The 26901-nt window shown below is 41.8% G+C and overlaps 1 long non-coding RNA gene across 2 annotated transcripts; it reads right to left on the bottom strand.

Annotated features, from left to right (window-relative positions):
- Window positions 1-1517: 1517 nt before the first annotated feature.
- Window positions 1518-26901, bottom strand: LOC102980104 (uncharacterized). 2 transcript variants are annotated; one of them, XR_002891701.2, is made up of 4 exons: window positions 26677-26901; window positions 5661-5775; window positions 5115-5269; window positions 1518-1720 (listed from the first exon to the last, which is right to left on the bottom strand). It is a non-coding gene; the product is annotated as an uncharacterized lncRNA (long non-coding RNA). The 2 variants fall into 2 exon arrangements; XR_008618102.1 differs by lacking the exon at window positions 26677-26901 and adding an exon at window positions 6564-6673.

The following is a 26901-nucleotide window of genomic DNA, read 5'->3' as shown; positions in this document are numbered from 1 at the left end:
CTCACTTACAACCCTCTTCCTCCCCGCTACTGCCCGCTTTACAGTGAAAATAGAAGTGATCACCTGGGAACCGCTTCAACTTTCCATACCAGCCCGACTTACCTGCGTCCTCTCTCATCTTTTCCTCTTCCCTCCAGACACAGCAAATAACATGTGCTTCTGATCTAAAGTCAGTCCATCCACTTATGCTCTGAATCTTACTCTCTCATGTTTCGTTGGAACTCTGGTGCTATCTATTAATCTCATTGTCTCGGTCCCACTCTCTTAACCTCGCCCTGGCCGTATCATTCTTCTTCCCATTTAAACATGCTCAAGTCTGCACTTTAAAAAAAGAGAGCTATTCCCTTGGCTTCCTGTGCCCCTGCATTTATTATGCTATCTCCTCCGCCTTAGAGCAAAGCTTCTTTAAAAAGTCATGTGCTATCTTCTCACCTCCAAATTACTTCATTTGAAATTCCAAACTCATCATCTCCTGAAACTGCTCACTCTCTGGTCACTATTATGTGCGCAGTGCTGAATCTAAAGTTCTCACCTCCCTTGGCCTCTCTGTAGCAGTCGTGATAGTCGGCTACTCTCTTCCGTTGACCCCTGGGACCCAGCTAGCTCTCCTTGGTTTCTTCCTCTGTGGCCCATCTTGATACCTTTGCTCAACCTTCTTTGCTCTCCAAATATTAAATATAGGAGTTTCTCAGGCCTTGGTCCTAGGCCCTATTGCCTTCTGATTCTGTGCTCTGCCTCCCAGAGTGATGTCACTCTGCCCCATAGGTCCAAAGATCCCACATCTTTGATGAAACCTACATTTGTGTCCGGTGTCTGTCGTCTTGATCCACGTCCCCACCTGCTCCATCTTCACTAACTGCCTCACAGGCTCCTCAGCCTGAACTGGACTCGTTCTTTCTCCCAAACTCTTGCTCCCACATCTGCTCCTCTTCCAGTGTTTCCTGTCTTGGGAAATGACATCACCACTCCCACCCCTAGTTGTTCAAGCCAGAAAATTGGGAGTTAGCCATGCTTCCTCCCTCTTCCTCATCTCTCACATCCAATCAATCACCAAATTTGGATAGTTATCCATGTTTTCCCTTCTTCTGCACTCCTTACATCCAAGCAATTGCCAAGTTTTATCTGTTTTGCCTCCAAAACAGCTCTCTGATTTTGTCTCTCTAATTTTCTCTCTATATATACCCTTCCCGGCCAGGATAACATCACCTCTGACCTGAAGAACTGCAAAAGCCTCTTAACTGGTCTCTTGGTGTGTGATTGCTTGTTTGAGGTGTATTTTATCCACTTGGATGGACTGTTTACTCCATAAAGGCAAAGATAAAGACTGTCTTATTCACCACTTTATTTACAATTCCTATTTTATGACTTGGCATAGTATATGCCTAATAAATCTTTTATAAAATTAGTGAAGGAATATAAGATTCTTGAACTAAAATCAACTACTACATCACTTCAAGCCAACACATCTTTCACTCAGCGCAAAATCCAAACGCAAGAAAAGTATCTCCCAGTTGTGATAAAAATAGGTGTCACAGATTTAGGTGCTCTGCTAGTCAGCAGCCATATGAAGATATCTTCAGGACCTGGAGACAGAGGAGGGGACGAGAAGCCATGTGACTGGCCTGCATCACACAGCTGGTTGGTGGAGGAGTAATTACTAGAGCTCCAAGTTTCCGGCTCCCATTCAAGTCACTTTTTTCCACATTGCCACAGACAGGACCTATTAACACAGCATCATACATAAAATGAATCTCACTGTCCTAACAAGTTTATTTATCTAGCTTCCCCTGGAAACCCTGGAATTTTTTGTAGGTTATAACCATAGCTCATGAAGAGCAGCAGATTATAAAATGGTAGGGGTGGGAATAGAAGCTAGCACCCTGAGAAGTAAGGAGATTACAAACCCATCAAACATCATGCTTGCAGACATTCTGGAACAAATTAAGTTACATGCAAACAGTTCAATACCTTCATAATTCATTTGACAAATATTTATTGAGCTCCTACTGAATGTCAGGCATTGTTGTAGTCGCTAGGGACGTAGCGGTGAATAGAACAGCCCAAGTCCTGCCCTCAAGAAGATGACATTCTGTCAGGGGAAATAGACAGTAAACAACCAAACAAATCAATAATATTGGGTAGTAATATATGTTTTAGAGAAATAGGAAGTCAGTAAAGGAAGAGAGTGGTGGAAGTGGGGCAGCTGTCATTTTAGAACAGCTAGAGAAGATGTCTCTGAAGAAGTAACATTTGAACAAGTGAGAGAGCAACCATACAAAGAGCTGGGAGGAAAGCATTCCAGACAGAAGGAGCAGTAAGGACCTTGAGGCAAGAGTGTGCTCACTGAGTTTGAGAAACAGCAAGGAATGTGGCTGGAATAGAGTGAGAAGCGAGGGGAGATGGAGCAGTGGGCTGCCAGGGCTGGATCATCCAGGGCAAGGTAAGGACTCCGGATTTTCTTCTCTTTGTGACAGGAAGCCAGTGCAAGGTTGCAAGCAGGGGAAGGATGTAATGAGATTCTGTTTTGAAAGGATCACTCCGCTGCTGATGGAGACCAGTTAGGAGGCCATCTCAAGGCAACACATGATGGTATATTGGACTATGATAGTATCAGTTGAAAGTGCTGAGAAGTGGTTAGATTTTGGTTATATTTTGAAACTGGAGTCAAAAGGATCTGCTAATGGAGGACATGTGGAATATGAGTGAAAGAGATGAGCCAAGACTGACTCCAAAGCTCTGACCTGAGAAGCAAGATAAATGGAAGAGCCATTTACTGACAACCAGAATTCTTGGCAAGGATTAGGCATGTGAAGGAAAATCAAGGGTTCTGTTTAAATCATCGATTTTGATATGCCCATTGGATACTCAAATGGAGATAATGAGTAGGCTGTCTGGAATTTAGGGGAGACATGAGGACTATACATATAAATCTGGGAGTTATCAATAGTTGGTATCTTTTTATGGCTTTGGCCATGTAACTGTGTGAAATAATCTAGGAAAGATGTATGCATGGAGAGCAGATTGTACACTCCAGTATTCAGACTTTTGTAAGATAAGGAAAATTCAACAAAGGACACAGAAAAGAGGATGTCAGTGAAGGGGAAAATAAGATGAGTGTAGAGCCCTGGAACCCAAGTAATGAAGTGTTTTGAGAAGGAGAGAGTGACCAGCTGTGTTAGATGTGCTGAAGGGTTAAGGCAGGTGAGGACATGGATTTAGCTACAGCACATAGCTTCTGAGCATAATCCCATAATTGACTTCAGAAGTAAAGGATTTCAGTTCTTGGAGAACCTTAGAAATCAACCCCTGGGCTTCCCTGGTGGCGCAGTGGTTGAGAGTCCACCTGCTGATTCAGGGGACACGGGTTCGTGCCCCGGTCTGGGAAGATCCCACATGCCGTGGAGCGGCTGGGCCCGTGAGCCATGGCCGCTGAGCCTGCGCGTCCGGAGCCTGTGCTCCGCAACGGGAGAGGCCACAACAGTGAGAGGCCCGAGTACCGCAAAAAAAAAAAAAAGAAATCAACCCCTAATTTTAAATGTGAGAAAATCAAGACCCAGATGAAGTGATTTGTCGAAGTAACAGAGTTAATTTGTTATAACCAGATTTCCTGATCCTGTGCTTTTTCTAACATATCACTGCTCTACCTTCCAGATATTCAAAATGATTACCCTGAGTCATCCACATCCAAGTCAAAAAAGATTTAGCTATATTCTGTCTACTTGGCTTAAGGAAGCTGAAAATGTTAAGATTTCCTCACAGAAATAGTTAAGAGTTTGGAAAAAAAAAGTTTTCTTGGTTCTTGCCTACAAAATTTATTTGAGTAGAGCAGCTTGTTTTCTGGCCATACCCGATAAATTACAAGGTATTGTTTAAAGAAAAGAACTGCAAATTTGATGAACAATTTTAAACAGTTCGGCTTTTTCCTCTATGTTCCACTCTATTTCCATGGAAATTACATCTACTAGCATAGAATCAGCTTCAAGAATGTTATTACTAAGATCAAGAATAATTTCCAAAAACTAGAAAGCTGGGGAAGATGAAATTATTGTATATAACTGAAACATTCAAATACAAGTCAAATCTGTCTTTCAAGATAAAACCAAAGGTCTATGATTTCCTGTGCTTTTTGGCTATGACTATGTAACCAGTTTTCCAACTATTATCCGGTGGCTTTATAAGTCTTATTATAAGGCTAACTGTTGATTTACATTGCAGGTTATTAAAGCTTTTGGGTTTAGATAGTAAGGTTCACTTTACCCTACCCCATTTTCAGCATACTATAAATTCACCATTGCGTCCAACAGTCTTTTTCTTTTTTTTTTTGTTTTTTTGTTTTTTTGTACTAGTCGGGCCTCTCACTGTTGTGGCCTCTCCCGTCGCGGAGCACAGGCTCCGGACGCGCAGGCTCAGCGGCCACAGCTCACGGGCCCAGCCGCTCCGCGGCACGTGGGATCCCCCAGGACTGGGGCACAAACCCGCGTCCCCTGCATCAGCAGGCGGACTCTCAACCACTGCGCCACCAGGGAAGCCCCCAACAGTCTTTTTCTTTTTGGGACTCAGGTTAGCTTTCCTGACTGTTCAGATAGGCTTGAGTTAGCAAGAATTAAAATTGTTAGAGCTGTACTGAGGCATTTAATCTGCCATGCTGTTTGAAACGTGCAGGTGCATCCAATCTTACAAGAGAGATGTTCAGGTACTTCTGCATTGCCACGAACACATTACATTAGAGAAATATGTTGTCTTTAAAAAAATCTTTTGGGCTTCCCTGGTGGCGCAGTGGTTGAGAGTCCACCTGCCGATGCAGGGGACACGGGTTCGTGCCCTGGTCCGGGAAGATCCCACATGCCGCGGAGCGGCTGGGCCCGTGAGCCATGGCCGCTGGGCCTGCGAGTCTGGAGACTGTGCTCCACAACGGGAGAGGCCACAACAGTGAGAGGCCCACATACCACAAAAAAAAAAAACAACCTTTTTTGTCATAGAAGCCTTTCTACCTAATCTTTTAACTTCCTTTACCATCTCTCTTTGCATTTTCAGAACCATTCTGCTTATTTATTAATATTGGGAAAGAACATTTCAATGAAACAAAAATTTTCAAGTGCACAGAATATACTCACTTTTTGAAAAGAAGGTAACTTCTTGCTATTTTCTATTCTTTCATTCTCCATGTTGATCTTCTTGAACTAATCTCATCCTTCCTTGAAGTTATCTGATTGCATGGTCTGTCTCAGCCTTTCTCCTCTGTCTCCAGTTACAGTATCAGCTCCACTATCTGCAGGGGTCAAGTTGGCTTTCTATCACATGGTTCATCTGAAAAGGGCAGCTTACAGTATTCTATATTACCACAGGGGGCAAGAAACATACAAATGTTGTGTTCCTTGGCCCTTATAAGGGGGACAGTAGTCTTAACCACTGAAGCCTGGACAGTAAACGGTAGCAACTGATGATATTTAAAAAGACAAGCTAGATTTTGCATCTTTTCTGTGGAAGTTTAAAAAATTTCCTCAATTAGACAACTCATGCAGTTTGTGGGAACATGACAATGTTACTACTGACATCATTTATGTTGGTCTTTGCCATCCTACTTAATTCTACCCAGGATCAGCCAGCCAGCCTGGCATCATTCTATCCCAACAGGGCTGCTCCCCTCCCTCTGTTCTTACCCATCCCCAATAGCTGCTACATGGGAAACTGATTCTCCTCCAGTTCTTCCGGGATGTAACATGAAGTTTACAAGGAGAGGGGCAGCAGCTGGTTCAGCTGGACCATAATGAAAGTCTAGGAGAAGCAAGAGGAAAATAAGAAAAATAAAATGTTTTTTGTTTTTTTTTTAAAAAGAAAAAACAAAAGGAGAAAACATCTCAACAGAGAGACCCTGGTAAAAAGCAGTTTGCTCCACTGGCCAATGGTGTAGCTTGAGAGAAATTTTGCCACAAGCATTTGCTAACTACTGAATTTAATTAAAGTAACCTTGGTGACCAAAACCACAGTCTACTATTAAAGGTTTGTGTGTAAAGTACTGGAATGGAGATCAGTATTTTATAATAACATACTTTTTAAAAGAAGAAATTATAAATATGGGAAAAGGGTAGCTGCTGCTGTCTTTGCCAGGGCGAGTTTCCTCTACTAACCCCTCTAAAGCGGTTTCCTTCTTTCCTTAGAACTGGAAATTTCACTAGATCTTCTTTAGATGCAACTCTACGTTTACTTATCCTTTCATAAATACTTATTAATTACCTCTTATACATACTAGATTCTGGGCTAAGGAAGTTAAGAAACACACCCAAATAATTATAATAATACAGGATCGGTGATGAAGTGCCATCAGAGAAATGTGAACTCTCCTCAAAGCAAAGAAGGTACAAATGTAAAAGGTGCTCAGCGGAGAAGAGCCCTCACTGGCTGCCAGGCCGATGGCATGAGAGGGCTTACTGAACAATAGTGAACGGCACATATTCTTGCACCAACCTGGCTCCTCCATTAATCAGCTTCTCCCTGGGACAGTTTTCAGCCTTCTCAAACATACAATTTCCTCATGCATAAAAAGGAGACAAGATGCTACTTACTTCAGAAGGTGATAGGCAAAGATTAACTGAAATCATCTAGATGAAGAGATTTGCACAGTGCCTGGTCCATAGCAAGGGCTGAAGAAACATTCATAATAGTACTATCGTGCTTGATGTATCCGTTAGGATTATCAGGTTTAATCAATAAAGTGTGGCTTTGGCTAATATAGGAAAATAAACAAATGAAAAGGAATGTTGGTAACTTAAGGGGATAGCTTATAGCCTCAAGAAAAGAGTTAGATATAAAGCAGAAACTAACACACCATTGTAAAGCAATTACACTCCAATAAAGATGTTAAAAAAGAAAAAAGAAAAGAGTTAGAGAATCAGATCATGCACGGGACAGGAATTCAAGGCTGAGTCTGGGATCTACGTAATAGGAATGAATGAAGAGTCTTCGTAGGAGACTGCTGTCACCATTTTTCAATCCATATATCACTTGGCTCAGATTCCAGGGAGAAAGTACAAGTCTGGCCTACATGTTGGACACATGACTAGCCACACCCACCTCTTGGACAGGGGAAGGAAAGGTAAAGACTCAGAGAAGACTTCGTAGAAGCTGTGGTATTTCTTGGTCAAGGGGGAGAAAAAAGAGGACATTCACAGTGAGAACTCTAAGGCCCAGGAGGCAACACTGAACAGCAACATCACTGCTCGTAGGAGGGTGGCATCTGCCTAAAGATGTGGTCAGGGAGAGGGGAGATTGTGGTGAGGTGAATAGGTAGGGCCAGAGTTTTCAGGGGTACCTGGAAAGCCAACAAGAGTGGTTCAGAGTTGGTGGGACAGGAACTTAGAAGTCACTGAAGGGATCTGAGGAAGACTGAACATAGGTTAACGTACATTTCTCATATAGAGTTTGGCAGGGTTAGGTAGTGTAATTAGGAAAGGGGAGAAAAGAAAGCAGTTTAGACTCCAGAATTCTGCATGAGGTGATGAAATTCTAGACTAGGGTGGTGATATTGGGAAGGGACAAAAAGGTCTAGGCAAGAAATATGCTACCTTTTTTCAGAGAAAAACGATGTTTCAAAGTCAACAGGATAGCTAGAATCAAATAGACAATAACAAGAGTTGGAGAGGATGTAAAGAAAATGGAACCCTCCTACACTGCTGGTGGGAGTGGAAAATGGTACACCTACTTTGGAAAATAGTCTGGCTGCTTCTCAAATGATTAATCTCAGAGTTACTATATGACCCAGCAATTCTACTCCTCAATATATGCCTAAGTAAAATTAAAACATATATACACACAAACAGTTGTACACGAATGTCTATAACATCATTATTCATGACAACCTAAAAGTGGAAACAATTGAAATGTCCATCAGCTTATGAATGGATAAACAAAATGTGGTATATCCAGACAATGGAATATTATTTGGCCATAAAAAGGAATGAAGTACTGATATATGCTACAACACAGATGAAACCTGAAAACGTTAGGCTAAGTGAAAGAAGCCAGTCACAAAAACCCACATACTGCATGATTTATTCATATGAAAGCCCAGAATAGGCAAATCTATAGAGACACAAAGAGTAGTGGTTGCTTAGGGCTGGGGGATGGGAGGGACAGGAATGGGAGAGTCCAGAGGTGATAGCTTAAGAGAACAGTTTCTTTTAGAGGTGTCAAAAGTGTTCTAAAATTGACTGTGGTGATGGTTGCACACATATACAACTATCCTAAAACCCCCTGAATTGTACATCTTAAATGGGCAAATTGTACAATATGTAAATTATATCTCAATAAAACACTTTAAAAAAAGTCATCAGGATGTGGCAATTTAGTATAATGGGGAATGAAGCAGAAGAATGATCCATGATAGTTCTAAGGCAACCTACTTCGGTCAGTGGGAGACTGTAGTATAATGACAAAGAGAAGGAAGACAGAAGGAACCTGGTTGGGTGGCAGAAAGAAATATTGCATCACCTAACACACATGTTGAGTCTGCAGTGACTGTGAAAGAGCCATGGAGGTTATGAAAGTGACCAAGAAACAAACGGTGTGAGAATGCTCTTGGGCCAGCTAAAGTCCCTATTCCTGGGGACCTGGGCTTGTTTTAGAATGACAGAGGAATGCACCAGACCAGATTTCAAAAAGGCTGCAAACTCTGCACAAGTTTAGACATAGAAGAAAGATTTTCATTTTCTTCACAGGGCTAGATGGCAGGTTATGCGTAATATAATGTTGCTGTTATTACAGTACTGTCTTGAATTCTGTCTGTTGACTGCAGGTCCTGGCTGGCTCATCTCAGTGCCCGCATTCCCCACCCCAGCTAGCTTACTGTCCTGCACTTAAGGACTACTCAATAATTCTTAGTAATTTCAAATTTAGATTTCACTTCACTTCTACCAAACATTTGAAACATAAAGATAGTCCAGGGCTTCCCTGGTGGCGCAGTGGTTGAGAGTCCACCTGCCGATGCAGGGGACACGGGTTCGTGCCCCGGTCTGGGAGGATCCCACATGTCGCGGAGCGGCTGGGCCCGTGAGCCATGGCTGCTGAGCCTGTGCGTCCAGAGCCTGTGCTCCGCAACGGGAGAGGCCACAAAAGTGAGAGGCCCGCGTACCAAAAAAAAAAAAGATAGTCCATATCATCAGCCCATACCCACCCCAGGTCCATCTGCATCCTCTTAGAACTCTGCACAGATGTTTTGATTGCCTTTTAGTGATTTTGCATCCTCTAGAAGATTGTCCTTGTTGATTCTAAGATATTTGTATTTGTGAAACAGTATCACATATTTTGGATGACTTCATCCTACCTATTTCTGGCATTTCTTCCCTCCTTGTTTCTGGTTTGCCTTTTTGGTGACAAAAATCCAAGGAAAACTAACAATTGATGATACCTAAAGAGAAAGCTGGTAAGCCCCACCTGATGATCTGAAGATACTTTTAAAATCAGATCACTGACCAATCTCTACACATTGTGTCGAACTTGAAAACACACATCTATGTCAGATTGGGCCTGACACAAGAAAGGCTATGGTCATTCTTTCTGCTGCAGTGATTAAAAACTCACTTTTCTCTCTACTGAGGAATCGAATAAATCTGCACAGTCATAAATGTTTCAGGTCCGAACCTGGCACTTCACGTACATTTTCTTATTTAATGTTCACTCAGATGAGGAGATAGGCCCAGAAGAGCAAAGGGATTTGCCCACGGTCACTTAGGTAGGATTTCTATTTACAAAGACTGGCTGGCAGCTAATATACTACAATTGTTTCAAATGTTTAATACCCACCACTCAATCCACTCAATAATGTCTTTGGACAGCGGCGGCCTCCCAACCGAAGCCAGTATTTGCGTTGCACAACAGGTCTCACAGCTGGGGATTGGCCTCAGCAGAACCAAATACAGAAGCTCCCTGCTGCTTGGGGATGGAGAATCCTGAAAGCAGGCCTGGTGCTCTGCCTTACTGTTCAAATACTTTAATATTGACCACCTCTCAACTGGATATTACCAAATAATTCATTCACTCCCTTCATTTTAAAGACCATGCTCATTTAAAAGCAAATGTAATCCATATGTTTCTGGTTTCTTCACACGCAAGTCACCAACAATATGTTCTTTTGCCAATAGCTACTTCATGTCCAAGTGTCTTTGGAGATGATTTTTTTTTCCATGAGGGCAGGAAGCTGCATTTGGACAAGAGTAATCACCAAAAGGTTTAAGTTCACAACTTGAAAATTCAAACCCATAAGGTTTAAATTGTAAACTTGCACACTTCATACTCTGAAAGGGCCCCAAAGAGCAATAATAGCAAGGATCTGGCAAGTATTAATACATGAACATCTGGAAAAGGGGGGTAGGGTGGAATGAGAGGAGAGGACAGTGACCGATGTGAGGACAGTGACCAATGTGGATGCCCTCAGGAAGCCAGGCCAGGGCAGGGTCCCTTGACGCATCCAGGAGACACTGTGTCCTTGAAGTGTTGATGTTCTTGTTGTGAAATCAGCAGCCAGAAGAACACACCAGGAGCCATGAGGGAATTTGTGGTTGGAAACAGAGCTAGGACTTAGATCCATATATTATATAAAACCAAAAATCTGTGGCTGGGCTCTGAGGCTCTTATTTGTTCAAATGTCATATGAAAAGGTCTGTACTCCTGCTGGGATACTGGTAAAAAAGTATGTAAAGCTAATTTTTCACAGTCAGTGGATTAAACAGTAACTCTCTTGATGAGATCTATATAATGTAGTACCTTATTATGTGTTTCTTTTTATCTTGATTTAGAAAGGACCAAGGATTTTCTCAATTGTGATAAACATCACAAAATGGAAATAAAATTTGACTAGATTGAAAAAAAAGAGTAAATGAATTGTTCTTAAAATTGTTGAAATGTAAATATTTTCTATAATTAATTGTAGATAATAGAGAACAAAGACCGAGTACTGTATGAAATCTGACCAGATGGGCATTCTCTTGGAGAAAAATTAAAATTACATGATTCCTAGCTAAAGGACTAGGGGTGGAAGTAACAATAAAAAAATGCATGATGGGTTTCTTCCATGACATCATGAGCCTCATGGGGACACAGGAGACATAGGAGAACATGAAATGACAGTCTCATAGACAAATTCTACATTGATGAGCCCCATCTGTTGCTGCCATAGCAGCTACCTTACCCGCGCCTGCACTTTGTCTTCCTTTGGGTCTCATTGGCCTAGTTTCTTGTCAATTCACTGAGTTAAGTCAGTGATCTCCCAACAACTCTCATTTCCCCAAAATGAGTCAACAGTTAGGGCAGGACATGGAAGGAATTTCCAATACTGGAAGTACACACAACACGTCAGGTCTGAGCTCTGATATGGAGCAAACAGGGAGCTTCCTGTCAGTGTCTCTGCATCATTTACACTGTTTCTGGATGAAACAACATGGAAATTGAAAGGAGATGGTTCTAACAGATGCTCAATTCTCAATCACCCTTTCCATTTCCTCTTGAAAGCAGCATATATTATTTTGATTGGGAGAGTAGACTGGCAAAGAGGCTCCAGGTACAGCTAGATGGGAGGAAGAATGAACCTCCTAAGGAGAGTGTGCTGGGGTATATGGGTGCAAGGGCACATACACACACCTTACATGTTCTGCATGAGTCTCATTCATGGAAGAAGGCAGGCTGTGATGCTGCACAGGGCATCCCCCTCTGACGCCGCCCTACAGTGTCCAACATGAGCAAACAGAATTAGGGATTGTCAGGGAAAATAAATAGTCTATTACTGCCTATCTCCTCAACCTCCACCACAAAATCTTCCCACTACTCCCTAAGCCACTGTAATGCTAAATGGGGCCACCCTGAAAGAGCAGAGAGGGGGGCGGAAAGAAGGACATGGGGCTCTTTGCCTCCTACCTGGCCTAACACATATGGAAGCCAGGGCAACAGTAAGTAACCCCAGAGAGGAAATACAAGGGCTCAGGTATTCTACAACCATCAAATACTGAACATAAATGTATCTATATGTCCTGGCCTTTAGATATAGCCAATCTTTAGATACAGATGAGGTCACCTATATGGTAATTCCCTAAAGACACTGTTTGGTACACTTAGCAGAAATTCCAGTGTTTTCTGTCCAGGAGTCCTTTGGCCCCAGATATCTACATGTGGTGTTGCCAATATGAATCAGAAATTTACTGCTGTCACCAACACCACTGCTCCTGGAATAGACTTAGGACTAGGTCCCTTGAGGCCAGTGGGGGCCAGGGGTGGGTTGTAAAGACAAGTTGCACATTCTTGAATGGCTGAAATTTTCCAGTTCATCACACACATTTGACAACACATGCTGGGCGTGCAATATTGTAAGCTGGGTGGCGGGGTTCTCCAGAAGCAGAGGCTGAGATGGGGTTTGGGATGCACGATATCTATTAGGAATAAAACCTGTGACGGGAAGGGGGAGGACGCAGGATTCGGCAGAGGGAGAAGTCAAGCTGTGGCACAGGCCACCCAGTGGAGCTCTGGGATGAAAATGGCCCTTCAAAACTGACCCAAAACAAATATCTGGGGCTTTATATCCCTGAAATAGATGGCCAGTCCATGTTCAGTAACCGGATGCAGACTCTGCCCCTGAATGGGCATGACCCTGCTCAAAGCAGATCTCTGCAGCTAAGGCAGATCCTAAAGCAGCTGACAGCTGGAGGCTATTCACTGATTGCACTTTTCACTGCTCGTCAGCAAATGCTTCCTTGAAGAGAGATCTTGGTGGTCCCTATCACTGTCTACCATAATGGTGGGTTAGTCCACGTCAGGGAGGAGGGGAAAGAGATGAGAAGATAAAAAGGTGTAAATGGCACAAGGAGTGAAGAATCCAGAGCCACCTACTTGAGGTCAAATCCACTCCCAGTCTTGGGCCTGGGAAGACCTGGAGTCAGAGGTCATGTGTCCCCTTCCAGCCTCCAATGCCATGACTAACTCCATGGAGCCTTCAACAACCTGACAGGCCGTGCCTCTTGCAGCTCTTGGCTTGGGCTTCAATCTCCTCAGTGTTGATGAGGCATGGGACCACTCAGTGCCCACATTTGTACAATCCAGAAGGCGGAGATGTTAAGGATGTGGGCAATTAATGTGTTATTTGACCGGTAGGAGGCAGAATATAAATTCTTCTGTCCTTCTCTTCAGTCCTGTGAGATTGAGCAATCAGTTGTATTTGGTACCAGCTGTGGAGCTGATAATGCACTATCATACTGGATCTCGTACCTCCCCATCTCAGTCCTTTCCCCAACTCCTTTCCTGGGATTGCACTAGATAACAAAGCACATAAGCTTCTACCTCAGGCTCCACTCATTGAAGAACCCAGGCTAAGATGATTTGTTTCTTAGGTTAGGGCAAAATGTCTCAGTATCAAAAGTTACCACGCAGCAAAACAGCCAGTCATGTGCAAATGACATGGCTGGTCCAGGACCTCAAGACTGTTGCTGTGTAGAAATTCCCCACCCCAAGCCTCCTACACTGTTGGTGGGAATGTGAGATGGTGCAGCCACTATGGAGAACAGTATGGAGGTTCTTCAAAAAACTAAAAATAGAGTTGCCATATGGTCCAGCAGTCCCATTCCTGGGCATATATCCAGACAAAACTATAATTCTAAAAGATACATGCACCCCTATAGTTCATAGCAGCACTATTTACAATAGCCAAGACATAGAAGCAACCTAAGTGTGCATTAACAGATGAATGGATAAAGAAAATGTGGCATATATACACACACACACACACACACACACACACACTGGAATATTACTCAGCCATTAAAAAGAATGAAATAATGCCATTTGCAGCAACATGGATGGACCTAGAGATTCTCATACTAAGTGAAATAAGTCAGAAAAGAAAGACAAATACCATATGATATCACTTATATGTGGAATCTAAAATACGACACAAATGAACATATCTATGAAATAGAAACAGATTCACAGATATAGAGAACAGACTTGTGGTTGCCAAAGGGGAGGAGGGGTGGGGGAAGGATAGGTACAGTAGAAATTAACACAACATTGTAAATCAACTGTACTTCAATAAAATTTAAAAAATAAAAGAAATTCCCCACCCTAACCTCCACCCATCAAAGGAAAAACGTAGATTCTAATTTTGCCCCTTCCTCACTTCCCCTTGTAATTAGAGCTTTAACAGATGCAAATTTGCCCCAATCCCTTGTCTTTCCCTATGACCAAAAAACCAAAAATTCAGGGAAGTACTTATGTCATTTTTTTCCCCAAACTCAAAAGGCTGGGACTATTGAGTGTGCTTGTAGTTCTTCCTTGAAGGTGGGGAACTCAAATCAAGAAGACAGAGAGTAAGAAACGTTTCTATGTCCTGAACCTTCTTCTGGTATCTGGTGTCCAATACAGAAACATTGCTCCCACTGCTGAGTCGAATGTCCGGCCTCCAACACATCTACAAGAGCACTTTCAGATGTGCCTTTATGAGAAATTCCTTGGGGTCACGGTGGAACTGGGCCAAAGGAAAACTGATGTCTATTATACCAAGCAGTGCAGTTTACAATTCCAAACAGATTATTACCAGACTGATGTGATGCACCAAATGAAGCCTCTTGGCAACAGGGCTTATTTTCAAGTGTCACTCATAGCTCCACAGTTGATTTGCATCTAAATGTACAATAATGTAGCTGAATCACCTGCTACAGATTAAGTACAGTAAGTCCCCTACACACGAACCTTCAAGTTGCAAACTTTCAAAGATGCCAATGGTGCGTTCACATGTCTAATCACATAAGTTAGTTCATGTGTCTGGCATACATTGTCATGGGCATGCATCCTCTACAAGTGGTTGTGCTTTTGTGTACTTTATTGTACAGTCTGTTCATGATTTTTGTGGATTTGAGAAGGCAGATGAGAAGTCCAAAGAGGTCTTCAGCAACTTAGTAACCCTCAATGAGAAGGTGGAGCTAGATCTGCCAGAGGACGACTTCACTCAACTCCTTGCTGTGCAACATGAGGAGCTTACTAATGAAGACCTGATGGAATTGGAGGCCCAGAGAAAGGACAAAGAGAGACAAGAGGAAGAAGTAACTGATTTAGGGTTAGCAGGTGCAAACTATTATATATAGGATGGATAAACAACAAGGTCCTACTGTATAGCACAGGGAACTATATTCAATATCCTGTGATAAACCATAATGGAAAAGAATATGAAAAAGTATATATATATATACATATATATTATATAAAACCGAATCACTTTGCTGTACAGTAGAAATTAACACAACATTGTAAATCAACTGTACTTCAATAAAATTTAAAAAATAAAAGAAATTCCCCACCCTAACCTCCACCCATCAAAGGAAAAACGTAGATTCTAATTTTGCCCCTTCCTCACTTCCCCTTGTAATTAGAGCTTTAACAGATGCAAATTTGCCCCAATCCCTTGTCTTTCCCTATGACCAAAAAACCAAAAATTCAGGGAAGTACTTATGTCATTTTTTTCCCCAAACTCAAAAGGCTGGGACTATTGAGTGTGCTTGTAGTTCTTCCTTGAAGGTGGGGAACTCAAATCAAGAAGACAGAGAGTAAGAAACGTTTCTATGTCCTGAACCTTCTTCTGGTATCTGGTGTCCAATACAGAAACATTGCTCCCACTGCTGAGTCGAATGTCCGGCCTCCAACACATCTACAAGAGCACTTTCAGATGTGCCTTTATGAGAAATTCCTTGGGGTCACGGTGGAACTGGGCCAAAGGAAAACTGATGTCTATTATACCAAGCAGTGCAGTTTACAATTCCAAACAGATTATTACCAGACTGATGTGATGCACCAAATGAAGCCTCTTGGCAACAGGGCTTATTTTCAAGTGTCACTCATAGCTCCACAGTTGATTTGCATCTAAATGTACAATAATGTAGCTGAATCACCTGCTACAGATTAAGTACAGTAAGTCCCCTACACACGAACCTTCAAGTTGCAAACTTTCAAAGATGCCAATGGTGCGTTCACATGTCTAATCACATAAGTTAGTTCATGTGTCTGGCATACATTGTCATGGGCATGCATCCTCTACAAGTGGTTGTGCTTTTGTGTACTTTATTGTACAGTCTGTTCATGATTTTTGTGGATTTGAGAAGGCAGATGAGAAGTCCAAAGAGGTCTTCAGCAACTTAGTAACCCTCAATGAGAAGGTGGAGCTAGATCTGCCAGAGGACGACTTCACTCAACTCCTTGCTGTGCAACATGAGGAGCTTACTAATGAAGACCTGATGGAATTGGAGGCCCAGAGAAAGGACAAAGTGAGACAAGAGGAAGAAGTAACTGAAGAACTGAAGAGATTCATGACACAGGAAATGGCAAGGGGATTTTCTTTATTTGAGGAGGCATTGTTAGTTTTTGAGGCACAGGATCTGAATGTAGAAAGGTACACGAAGGTTGCAGCAGCCGTTCAGGATGCAATCCAGTGCTAGCGTGTCATCTATGATGAGAAAAAAAGAGCCACTACCCAGACATCACTGGATCGTTTTTTCAAGAGGGTAGATAGAACGGAATCCAGCAAGGAACCAGAACCTGTGCCATCCACGTCAGGTGTGAGTGAACTTGCAGCTTGCCCTCTGTCTCCTATTGCTGACGATCCCTCAGCTCTACCATCTCCCACCTCCCCTCCTCCCTCCAGTCAGTAACTCTTCTTACCTGTTCACCCGATGCCAGCCCCTGGATGCCAGCTGTTGTACTCTACTACTGTGCTTTTCAAGGTGCTGTTTTCTTTATTTTTTGTTTGTTTTTTATGTATTATATTGTGAAAAGTATTATAAACCTATTATAGTACAGACTATATAGCCCATTGTGTTAGTTGGGTACCTAGGCTAACTTTGTTGGACTTATGAACAAATTGGACTTAATGAATGCACTCTAGGAACAGAACTCGTTCGTGTGTAGGGGACATATTCGTATGTATTTTTCCCCTCTTCACGTTTAAGACAGGAGGAAGTTCTGGGGTAACTCTCCTTGGAACAGGGTAGGGTCCTATTGTTGGAAAAGAGAGCAGGATCAGCCTTTTGGTGTCCAAGGTTATTACATTCCCAGAACACGCCAGACCACCTCCAGGTCCCATGAGCCCTTGAGGCACCTGGACACCTGGGGGTTGGTTAGAACCCGCTGCTCAGCCAGAGGTCAGGAGCCCATACTCTAGGGATGAGCTGGGACCCAAGGGACAGAGAGCAGGACTCATCGGGAATGCCTGAAGCTATGCAAACCTTAAGCTCTGTTAGCCACCCCTGCAGTCGTCCAACACTGCAGAAACAGAAGCTTCCCCAAGGAACTCAGCATGAGGCTCAGAGGAAATAATAAGTGATCAAGAGAGTTTGTCAGAACTTTAGGCTGTCATTGCATGAAGGCAGAGGCCTGAGACAGCTGTCCAGATGTTTGAACTTAGATGTCTCCTTACTCTGGGATCCCTGTGTTCTCTTCTTCTGCAGCCACAGCTACTTGCAGGATTCTGTGAACCTTATTTTGAAAGGACAGCTCTGCCAAACAGGTAGAAGAAATAAAAAGATAAAATGAAAAAGGAAAGGACTAGCTCAATTTGAATTAAATGGGGCTGGAGTAAGAGACAGTGTGGCGTGAAAGAGTTTTGGGCTAAGAAAGAGGCCACTTGAACCCAGTCCATTGCTTCCCAGGGAGAGACGTCTGTAAGTGCCCCAGTAAGGCCCAAACCTCTTGGAACCACAGAATTCTCATCTCTGAGAAGGAGGGTGTTAGCCTATATCAGAGATTTTCAAGCTTGTTTGTTGTGAAGCATAACACTCTTTATTCAAAACAGACTTTTTTTTTTTTTTTTTTTTTTTAAAGAACTGGTCTCGCTAAACTCGGAAACAATTGAAAACTCCTTGTCTAAAGAATTGCGGAAGGCCCTGACTGAAAATGCCCCCAGTACTCCTCCCTCACGCCCTGCACGTTCACCCCACACAGATGATGTCTTGTCCTCCACACACATGCAGCAGAAATCCCCTTGAGGGAATGTTAAAGTTGCAAAGTGATATTCAAAGAGCAGAACTGTTATTATGTTCTGGCAGAAAAGAAGGTAGATGAAAAATGATCTGGGCCACACTCGTGACAGTTGTTTGGAAATGGGAACAACCCTCAGTGAACTGGAAGAGAAAATATGTTGAGGAATTTTGTCCTGGTTGGTAGAACCTAGATTTGCCTGGGAGGAAATGGGATCCCAATAAATGGCCCTAGAGTCGAGATCCTTAGTTTGCTCAAGCCTCAGAGGGTTACCAAGGTCTTCCCTGCTCTGCAAGAGAGTTCATTAGTCCCTGCAGGCCTCCTTTCTACCATTAAATACACCTTCACCCCATCCTCCTTTCTACCATTAAATACACCTTCACTCCATCCTGGCTCATCCCAACAGATCAAGAATTCAGAGACCCTCATAGCTGGATGTCAAACATCTCTAGCCTGTAAGAATCTCCTTCAGCATGCTGCCGTTAGCTTCTGAGGGTCTGGTTTTCCTTAGACCCTGGGGAAGGGGTTAGGCAGATCCATTTGGTGCTCTTCATTCACCAGCTGATATTAAATACAGGTAGAATTCTAAGCATGCAGCTGGCTTGGAACCACTAATATACTAATCTGTAGCATTCCTAGTGTTATCCAAATGTGGAACAAAAGTTTTATACACACTTCTTGGGAAGTCAGTCAATCTGTCAGCACTGAATGAATTTCTTGGGAGCAAGGAAATATTCAAAATATTTACCAAGTACTACCTCGCGTGAATGGACGTATCAGAATGGGTGAGGGACTGGAGTGAGTCCTGGAGTCCTCCTGTTGTGCCGGGTGTTGACTTTTAGTTGATAAGTTATATTAGGGGTTGAACTGTGTCCTTCCCAAAATTCATATGCTTAAATCCTAACCCCCAGTACCGCAGAATGTGACCTTATTTGGAAATAGGGTCATTATAGATAAAATGAGATTATACCAGAGGAGGGTGGGTCCCTAATCCAATATGACTGGTGTGCTTATGAAAAGGGGACATTTGAACACAGACACTCACACAGGGAGAACACCATGTGTCGCAAGGTAGAGATCAGGGCAACGTGTCTACAAGCCAAGGAATACCAAAGACAGTCAGCAGACTAGCAAACTCCCAGTAACTGGGGGAGAGGCCTGGAACAGACCTTCCCTGAGCACCTTCAGAGGGAGTATAACCCTGCCAACGTCTTGACGTCAGACTTCGAATCTAGCCTCCAGAACTGTAAGACAATAAATTTCTGTTGTAGAGGCCACCCAGTCTGTGGTCTTTTGTTATAGCAGTCCTAGCAACCTGATGGGGATGGTGAGAGGGCCTGGGAGCTCCAAGGGCGGAGCCTGGGTGGCAGAGGGGGAGCATTTGAAGGCTTGCGGCAGTGCCTATTTTCCAGTGGGTACGAAAGCATTTCAGTATTTGAGCAATCAGTGTGGCTGTGCATCAGTTTACATACAAACTGATTACCAGGCCTGACTAGGTGGTCAGGGCGCTCACTGTCTGTCACTTCCGGTGATGTATAAGAGGAAAGAGAACTATCTGTTCAGGAGAGTTAGAGAATGCACCTGCTTTAATAGGGGGGCTGGAGAAAAAGACTGTTATTGAGGTCTATCTTAGCTGTGTGAGTACCTCAAGCTCCATTCTGTGTTGGGTACCTACTGTGAGTTGCTTAGGTGGCCTAAGCGTTGACAGAGGAAAGAGAAGTCTGAGAGTCAGTCTCTGACCTACAATTTACAGTCTAGCTGGAAGGACAGGATTATGTCACTCGAAAGAGAAGCTTATATAAAGCAATCAAAACTAGAGTGCAATATGACACATACAAATTGTTTTTCTTGTTATTACTAGTACTTATTGTTATTTTAGGAACCAGCTCAGATGACTACACTAAGTTAAAGATTCCCATCAGTCCGAGAGCTCTTCTGTGAGATGAGTGGCTATGAAATGCACAAGCTGATAGTTCACATCTTTTCCTTCTGCCTCTTGTCCCCCTGCTCCAGCATCCAAGTTGCTCCGAACATTGAGATGTGAGCATCTCTCTTAGACTGTGGGCTCCTTCTAAAAGAACTGGAACAGATCCCCATGCTTTCCACATATAATGTCAATGTTCTCCTCACAATTTTTTTAGTCTCATTCTTGACGTTTTAATTAATTTTACATTCGGTTTCTGGGTCCATCCTGGTTGTGAAATGTGAGGGTGGTTAATTTGTGTTTCATTAACCTGCCCTCAAGCGTATCGAGATTTCTAGTCAGCTTAGGGCCTGTGGATGTGGGCCAGACACACAAATAAGAGCTGGGCACTGACCCTTTCTAGAAAAAGCCAGGGGAAAGTTCTCCGTGTGGTGAGGAAAGCAGGTCTGACTGACGGGAAGAGAAAGGGAATGGGCGAGGCTGATCAGCAACAGGTCTTCCCAGAAGTGGCAGAATTTGCCAAGGGACATCCTGGGGCCCAAGGCCTGCCGTGAACATGGTGCCCTTTTTAGCCCCATTTACACCAGGAGAGAGCACAGCCTCAGCATCATCACCTCTGAATGAGAAGGTGCGTGAATGGAGATGACATGGACAAGTTCCCATCTCTCAGAGAATTATGGTTGGAGATTCGAAGGGATATAAGTCTGGCCACACAATCCAGGAAGAAGCTCCAATATCTGCTCCGTCTCTGGGCCCAGTCTGAAGTCCACGAAGCCAACTGGCAAAATGTGTTATTTCCTCTGGCCAGAAACACAGTATCTTTAGAAATCTAAATTCACCTTGACTTTTCTTCCCTTTCCTAAGTTGTTTTTGTTATTGGGCTTTGTTTTTCTTCCAGTCTGATTTTCTTCATAACTACTTCAAACTTTAAACTTGGACACCCACTCAAAAAGAAAAATGTCGTCACCGCAGATTCTGTGAGGCTGGGAGACAGGAGCTTTCGGAAGTGAACTGGGAACAGACGCATTTTGAATATCTGTCATTTAGAAACGTATCTAGGTGTTTTATAAACATTTGAATTGAATCTTCATGAAACTCCTATTGGATCTGTCTGGATCCTTCCATTACCATAACTGCCTCAGGGATGACACTGGTGTGGTATAAGTAACGCTTTACTTTTATCATCTCTACCCCAATTATCAACCCTTTACAAATCATAACACTGAGATGCACAGGGCTGTGCCGCTGCTATAAACAAAGGATTAAATTATGTTTCCTTTTCATTTTAGTCCTAGTCCTAGAGTTGCACTATTGGTTACAAATTCTCCAAGAACTCTGTCAACCTGTGACTGTCTACAGGCAAATACCTTCCCCAGGGTGGAGCCTTCAGAAGAGTGTTGACTGCTACTTAGGTAGGCTTTAACACTTCACTAGTAAAATCTTAACATACTCCTTCTAAGAAGACAAACAGCAGACTCATGTTTAAACCCAGAATGTATCAACTTCAGTTATCTGGGTGAATTAAAGCACTAAGACACATACCTACCAAAAAGTAGAACTCCAAAATGAAGGCCAATTAAAGAGTAAAAGATTTAGAAGAACTTTAATATTTTCTCCTTTCTAGTTCATTTCTGTGTAGGTTGGTTTATTTCCTTGGAAATCTACCTAAGTAAACACTTGATTTGCTCTAGCCAGATGTTTGTGGGCTCTTGGCCTGGTATACAGAAAGCAGCGATGGGGAGAAAGCTAGGGAGGAAGATGAGGGCACAAGGGAATGGAAGTGAGACTCAGACTGGGATGATGGCTGCTTGTCACTGGACTCTGATAATTTCTGAAAAATGTTTCCGTTTTCTATGTTTACTGAGGAGCGTGAGCTTCCAGGATAAATGTTTTCTTCAAGAACTTCTATTACTTCACAGTGGAGCTGGGGTCTGTTGCTACACTGCTTGTGGTGCCTAGCACAGAGCCTTGTACACAGAAGACATTTCAGGAATGTGTATTTGCTAAATTTACATGAATTCCTAAAGGTTGTGGGTAAATTCCATTTTTATAAATTGAATCATACTTTAGGAATATATAGGGAACACATTTAAAGGAACACTGCATTAGATCATTTTGTAAAGTTAGTATCACCTCCTGATTTATTTGTTTTGTAAGCAGAATTGTGTTTATCAGGATTCCTTAAAACTGAGTGTGCAGATCCTCTGTTCCTCATCTGCAACATGAGGGGGTTGGACTCAGTGACTTTGAATATTTTTCTGTTCATCGAATACCTCTTCCAGTGCTAAAATTTTAAGGTTTTAGAACCTACCTCCAAATAACATTACATTTTAGAAATTGAGAGATTTGGCTGTCTTTTCTGTTTTGGGGGATAGGGAGAAAAAAGTCAAGTGATTCTTCTCAAGTTTTGTCTTCATTTATTCACAATCAACTCCTTATTGCAATTATATTCACCTGAAATAATTATTTGTATTATCCCAGCCCTACCTCTCCTATTAGGCAGAGCTCTACTCTGTATTAAATGCACTGTTTGCTTTTAGATATGCTTTACTTCTTGGCTACAGAAGAAATGAGCTCTACTGGACTGAAGTGGGAACAATTGAGCATTCCTCCCCCCTGTAGTGGCTGACTGTAAAAGACATGTATCTTTAAAGCAAAATCACACAATTAGGATCCATTAGTGTTTTTTTTGGTTGGAGTTTCCACAGGAAAAAAATTTAAAACATGCTATTTTTTTTTTAAGATTATATAACCAACGACATTTAAATGTACTGATGAATTATGGTAATTTAGCAAGCTCTCTCTTGGGCCAAATATCCTGTAAATTCTTACAAAATGAAAATGTATGTTGGTTCCTATCATAACTAGAATATTATCAAGTTCTTGAGGACTGGCACATCTCTCTCCAACTCCATTTAAAAAAACATAGTGACTTTAATATCTTGATAGGAATAACACGATTAATAAGTAATTCAAGCAGTTCAGAACATCACCACAATTTTCACTAGTCAGATACAGTAATCCTTAAAATGTGGTGGACAAACCCTTGTGCACTGTTGGTGAGAATGTAAATTGGTGCAGCCATGATGGAAAACAATATGGAGGTTCCTCAAAATTTGAAAATAGAAATACCATACAATCCAACAATTCCACTCCTGGGTATTTATCTGGAGAAAATGCAAACACTAATTCAAAAAAAGGTATATGCACTCCCATGTTCATAGAAGCATTATTTGCAATAGGCAAGACATGGAAGCAACCTAAGTGTCCATCAACAGATGAATGGATAAAGAAGATGTGGTATATATATACATATAATGGAATATTACTCAGCCATAAAAGAGAATGACACAAAATAGTGCCATTTGCAGCAACATGGATGAACCTAGAGATTATCATATTAAGTGAAGCAAGTCAGACAAATATCATATGATATCACTTATTTGTGGAATCTAAAAAATGATACAAATTAACTTATTTACAAAACAGAAACAGACTCACAGGCATAGAAAACATTATAGTACCAAAGGGGAAGGAGTGGGGAGGGATAAATAAGGAGTCTGGGATTAACTACTATATATAAAATAGATACACACCACTAGACACACTACTATATATAAAATAGATAAACAACAAGGACCTACTGTATAGCACAGGGAACTATATTCAATATCTTATAATAACTGATAATGGAAAATAATCTGAAAAAGAATACATATATATGTGTGTGTATATACACATATACACACAAATATATGTGTGTGTGTATATATATATATATATCTGAATCACTTGCTATACACCCAAAACTAACACAACACTGTAAATCAACTTTACTTCAATTTTTTTTTACAAAAGGGATCCATACCCTGCAGGAAAACCAAAAATGTGGTGGACAGCATTACAGGCAACACTCTATGTACAAATACAGAGAGAAGAATTGATGGAAGAACAGATGGATATATGGATGGATGGATGGATGGAAAGAAGAAAGGAAGGAAAGAAAATCACACTATACATGCTTTTAGATTTTTTAAATGTTTTAAAATATTTTAAAATTTTAGAATAGCTTTAAATTTACAGAAAAGTAGCAACGGTTGTACAGAGGGTTCCCTTATACCCGGTGTCCAGTTGTCCCCACTGCTAATATCCTACATTAGAAGGATACTGTCAGTGAGGGGGAAATTTCCCGCCTACCCCTCTTTTGAGTTCTTTTGGCTGGTCTAGTAATTAAATTGACACAAGACAGATAGAACAGGAGAAAAAAAACAATTTAGTTCTTACACATGGAGTTCTTATAGAAATGGAATCCCCAAAGTGACCAAAGCTAGCTGTTTATATATCATTTTTAGACAAAGAAACAATTATTTGTGAAGATTTAACAAAACAAAGGGGCTCGTGCTTGGGGTAGCAGACTAACGGAGAAGGAACACAGTTTGTTTATACAGCTTTCTTAGCCTTGAATTCCCTAACTGGTGATAAGGATGCTTTCTATCCTCCTGATATAGGGAGGATACCTTCACTTGGGAGACTTATTTCCTGCTTTCAGCAGGAAAGAGCAGGGTCAGAGTGGGTTTTTTAAAATATTTTTTTTCACCAGCTGCTTCTCAAGTAACTTTAGTTCAAAACAATCAATATGCCATTGAGGCATATTTTGGGGCAGCCTGCCCTGGGCCCCAACAATACATTTGTCAAAACTAATCAACTAATTTGTCCAGACTAATGAACATTATTATTAACTAAAGTCCATACTTTATTCAAATTTCCTTAGTTTTTAATCCATGTCCTTTTTCTGCCCCAGGATCTCATCTAGGATACCACATTACATTAAGTCATCGCTTCTTCTTAGGCTCCTCTGGCCTGTGACAGTTTCTCAGATTTTTCTTGTTTTTGATGAACTTGAGAGTTCTGAATAATACAGGTAAGGATACTTTGTAGCCTGGCCCTCAATTTGGGTTTTTCTGATGTTGTTCTTGTGATTAGGGTTAGGGTGCTTGGGAGGAAGATTGCAAAGGTAACGTGCCATTCTCACCACAACATGTCCAGGGTACATGCTATCAACATGACTCATCGCTGATGATGTTAAACTTGATTGTACACTTGTGGCAGTGTTTGTCAGATTTTTCCACTCTTGTCCTCCTTTCCATACTGTACTCTTTGGATGGAAGTCACTATAGGCAGCCCATATTTAAGGGTTAGAGAGTTATGCTCTATTGATTTCAGAGTATAGCACCTACATAAATTATTTGAAATTCTTTTTTTTTGGCTGCACTGTACAGCATGCGGGATCTTAATTTCCCAACCAGGGATCGAACCTGGGCCCCCTGCAGTGGAAGCATGGAGTCCTAACTACTGGACAGCCAAGGAATTCCCTTGAAATTCTTTTGTACAGGAGATTTGTCTGTTCTTATTTATTTACCTACTCATTTATTTGTGTCAATATGGATTCAAAGATATTTTATACTTTGGGTTATAATCCAATATGACATTATTTAGTTTGTTGCTCAAAATGTTTCAGCTTTGGCCATTGAGAGCTCTTTCAGATAGCCTGTGATTCCCTTTGACATACATCCATTGTCTTGTTTTTTGAGCATTTCCTTGCTTTCTGGCACCACAAGATGCTCCAGGTTCATCTTGTATATTCCCTGTCCCAGCCCTAGGATCAGCCATTTCTCCAGTGAGTCCTGTTCCCCTTTACTGAAGAATGGTATTTAGAATCCAAGATCTGGGTGCTGGGTGTGCTCTTTGCCACTGGGGTTTAGCACTTCTTTCCTTTTCGCTTCTTCTAGACCCTCTCAGAGTAAAGAAATATTTCTGTGTATACTACCCAGTGCATATACACATATCTATACATATTTCTACATGCATCCAACTGTCTCTATATTACAACAAACATGAGTCCATGCTAACGTCTCCAAGTCTAGTCCATTACCATACATTTTTTAAATATTGCAACTGCGGAGAAATATAAAACCAACCTGATTTTTTTTCTCTTCTTCTACTTAACTCACTTTTCCTAGCAATTCTGCTTATCTCTGACATTCAGTAACTTTACCAGGCCCTACATTAGATTTGATCATTTTGACTGGACCCTGGCTCCATGAGTGGGACAGAAGTGTTCAGAGGACAAGACAAGGAAGCTACCTTCTCCACTACTTCTAGGCTAAGTCCTATGGTGGTGGCTCCAATCCCAGGAAAGAGTTCTCTTTGGCCTCTCCTATTGTCCAACTAGGGAAAAAACTCTTCCAGGGCAAGTAGCTCCAAGTAACGATTTGTAATTTACTTAGTTTTAAAAATTTATGTTTAAATTTGTACAGAGTAAAAGTCACTGTTTGTGATGTGCAGTTCCATGAATTTTGACAAATATATAGAGATGTGTATCTATCATCACAGTCATGATACAGAACAGTTCACTCACCCCGCAAGTTCCCTCCTGTTTCCTTTTACAGTCAACACTCTTCCCTTCTCCCCAGTCTTTGTTAACCACTGACCTATTTGTTTTGTCTTCTTCAAAATGTCATATAGCAGGCAGCCTTTTGGGTCTGGCTTATCTCACTTAGCAAAAATGCATCTGAGATTCCTCCATATTATTACATAAAATCACACAATTTTAATATTAATATCCATGTACTATATCAGCATAGTTTAGATTTTTGCTCTAGTGAATCCTTTGAATGCCTCTATTAGTTTCCTTTTGCTACATAACAGATCAGTGCCATCTTAGGAAGTTAAAACAAAATCAGTTTATAACTCACGGTTTCCATGGGTCTGGAGTCCAGGCACAGCTTGAAGGAGTCCTCGATTCAGGGTCCCACAAGGCTGCAGTCAACATGTCAGTCTGGGCTGCTATCTCATCTGAGGCTCACAATCCTCTTCTAAGCTCACCGCTGGCAGAATTCAGTTCCTTGCAGTTATAGGACTGAAGTTCTTGCCCTGCCAACACTTTGACTTTAGTGCTGCAAAACTGATTTCGGATTTCT

The sequence above is a fragment of the Physeter macrocephalus genome, chromosome 8 (genome assembly GCF_002837175.3).
Source record: "Physeter macrocephalus isolate SW-GA chromosome 8, ASM283717v5, whole genome shotgun sequence".
NCBI classification, from domain to species: Eukaryota; Metazoa; Chordata; class Mammalia; order Artiodactyla; family Physeteridae; genus Physeter; species Physeter macrocephalus.
This window is presented reverse-complemented; position numbering and strand designations above follow the sequence as displayed.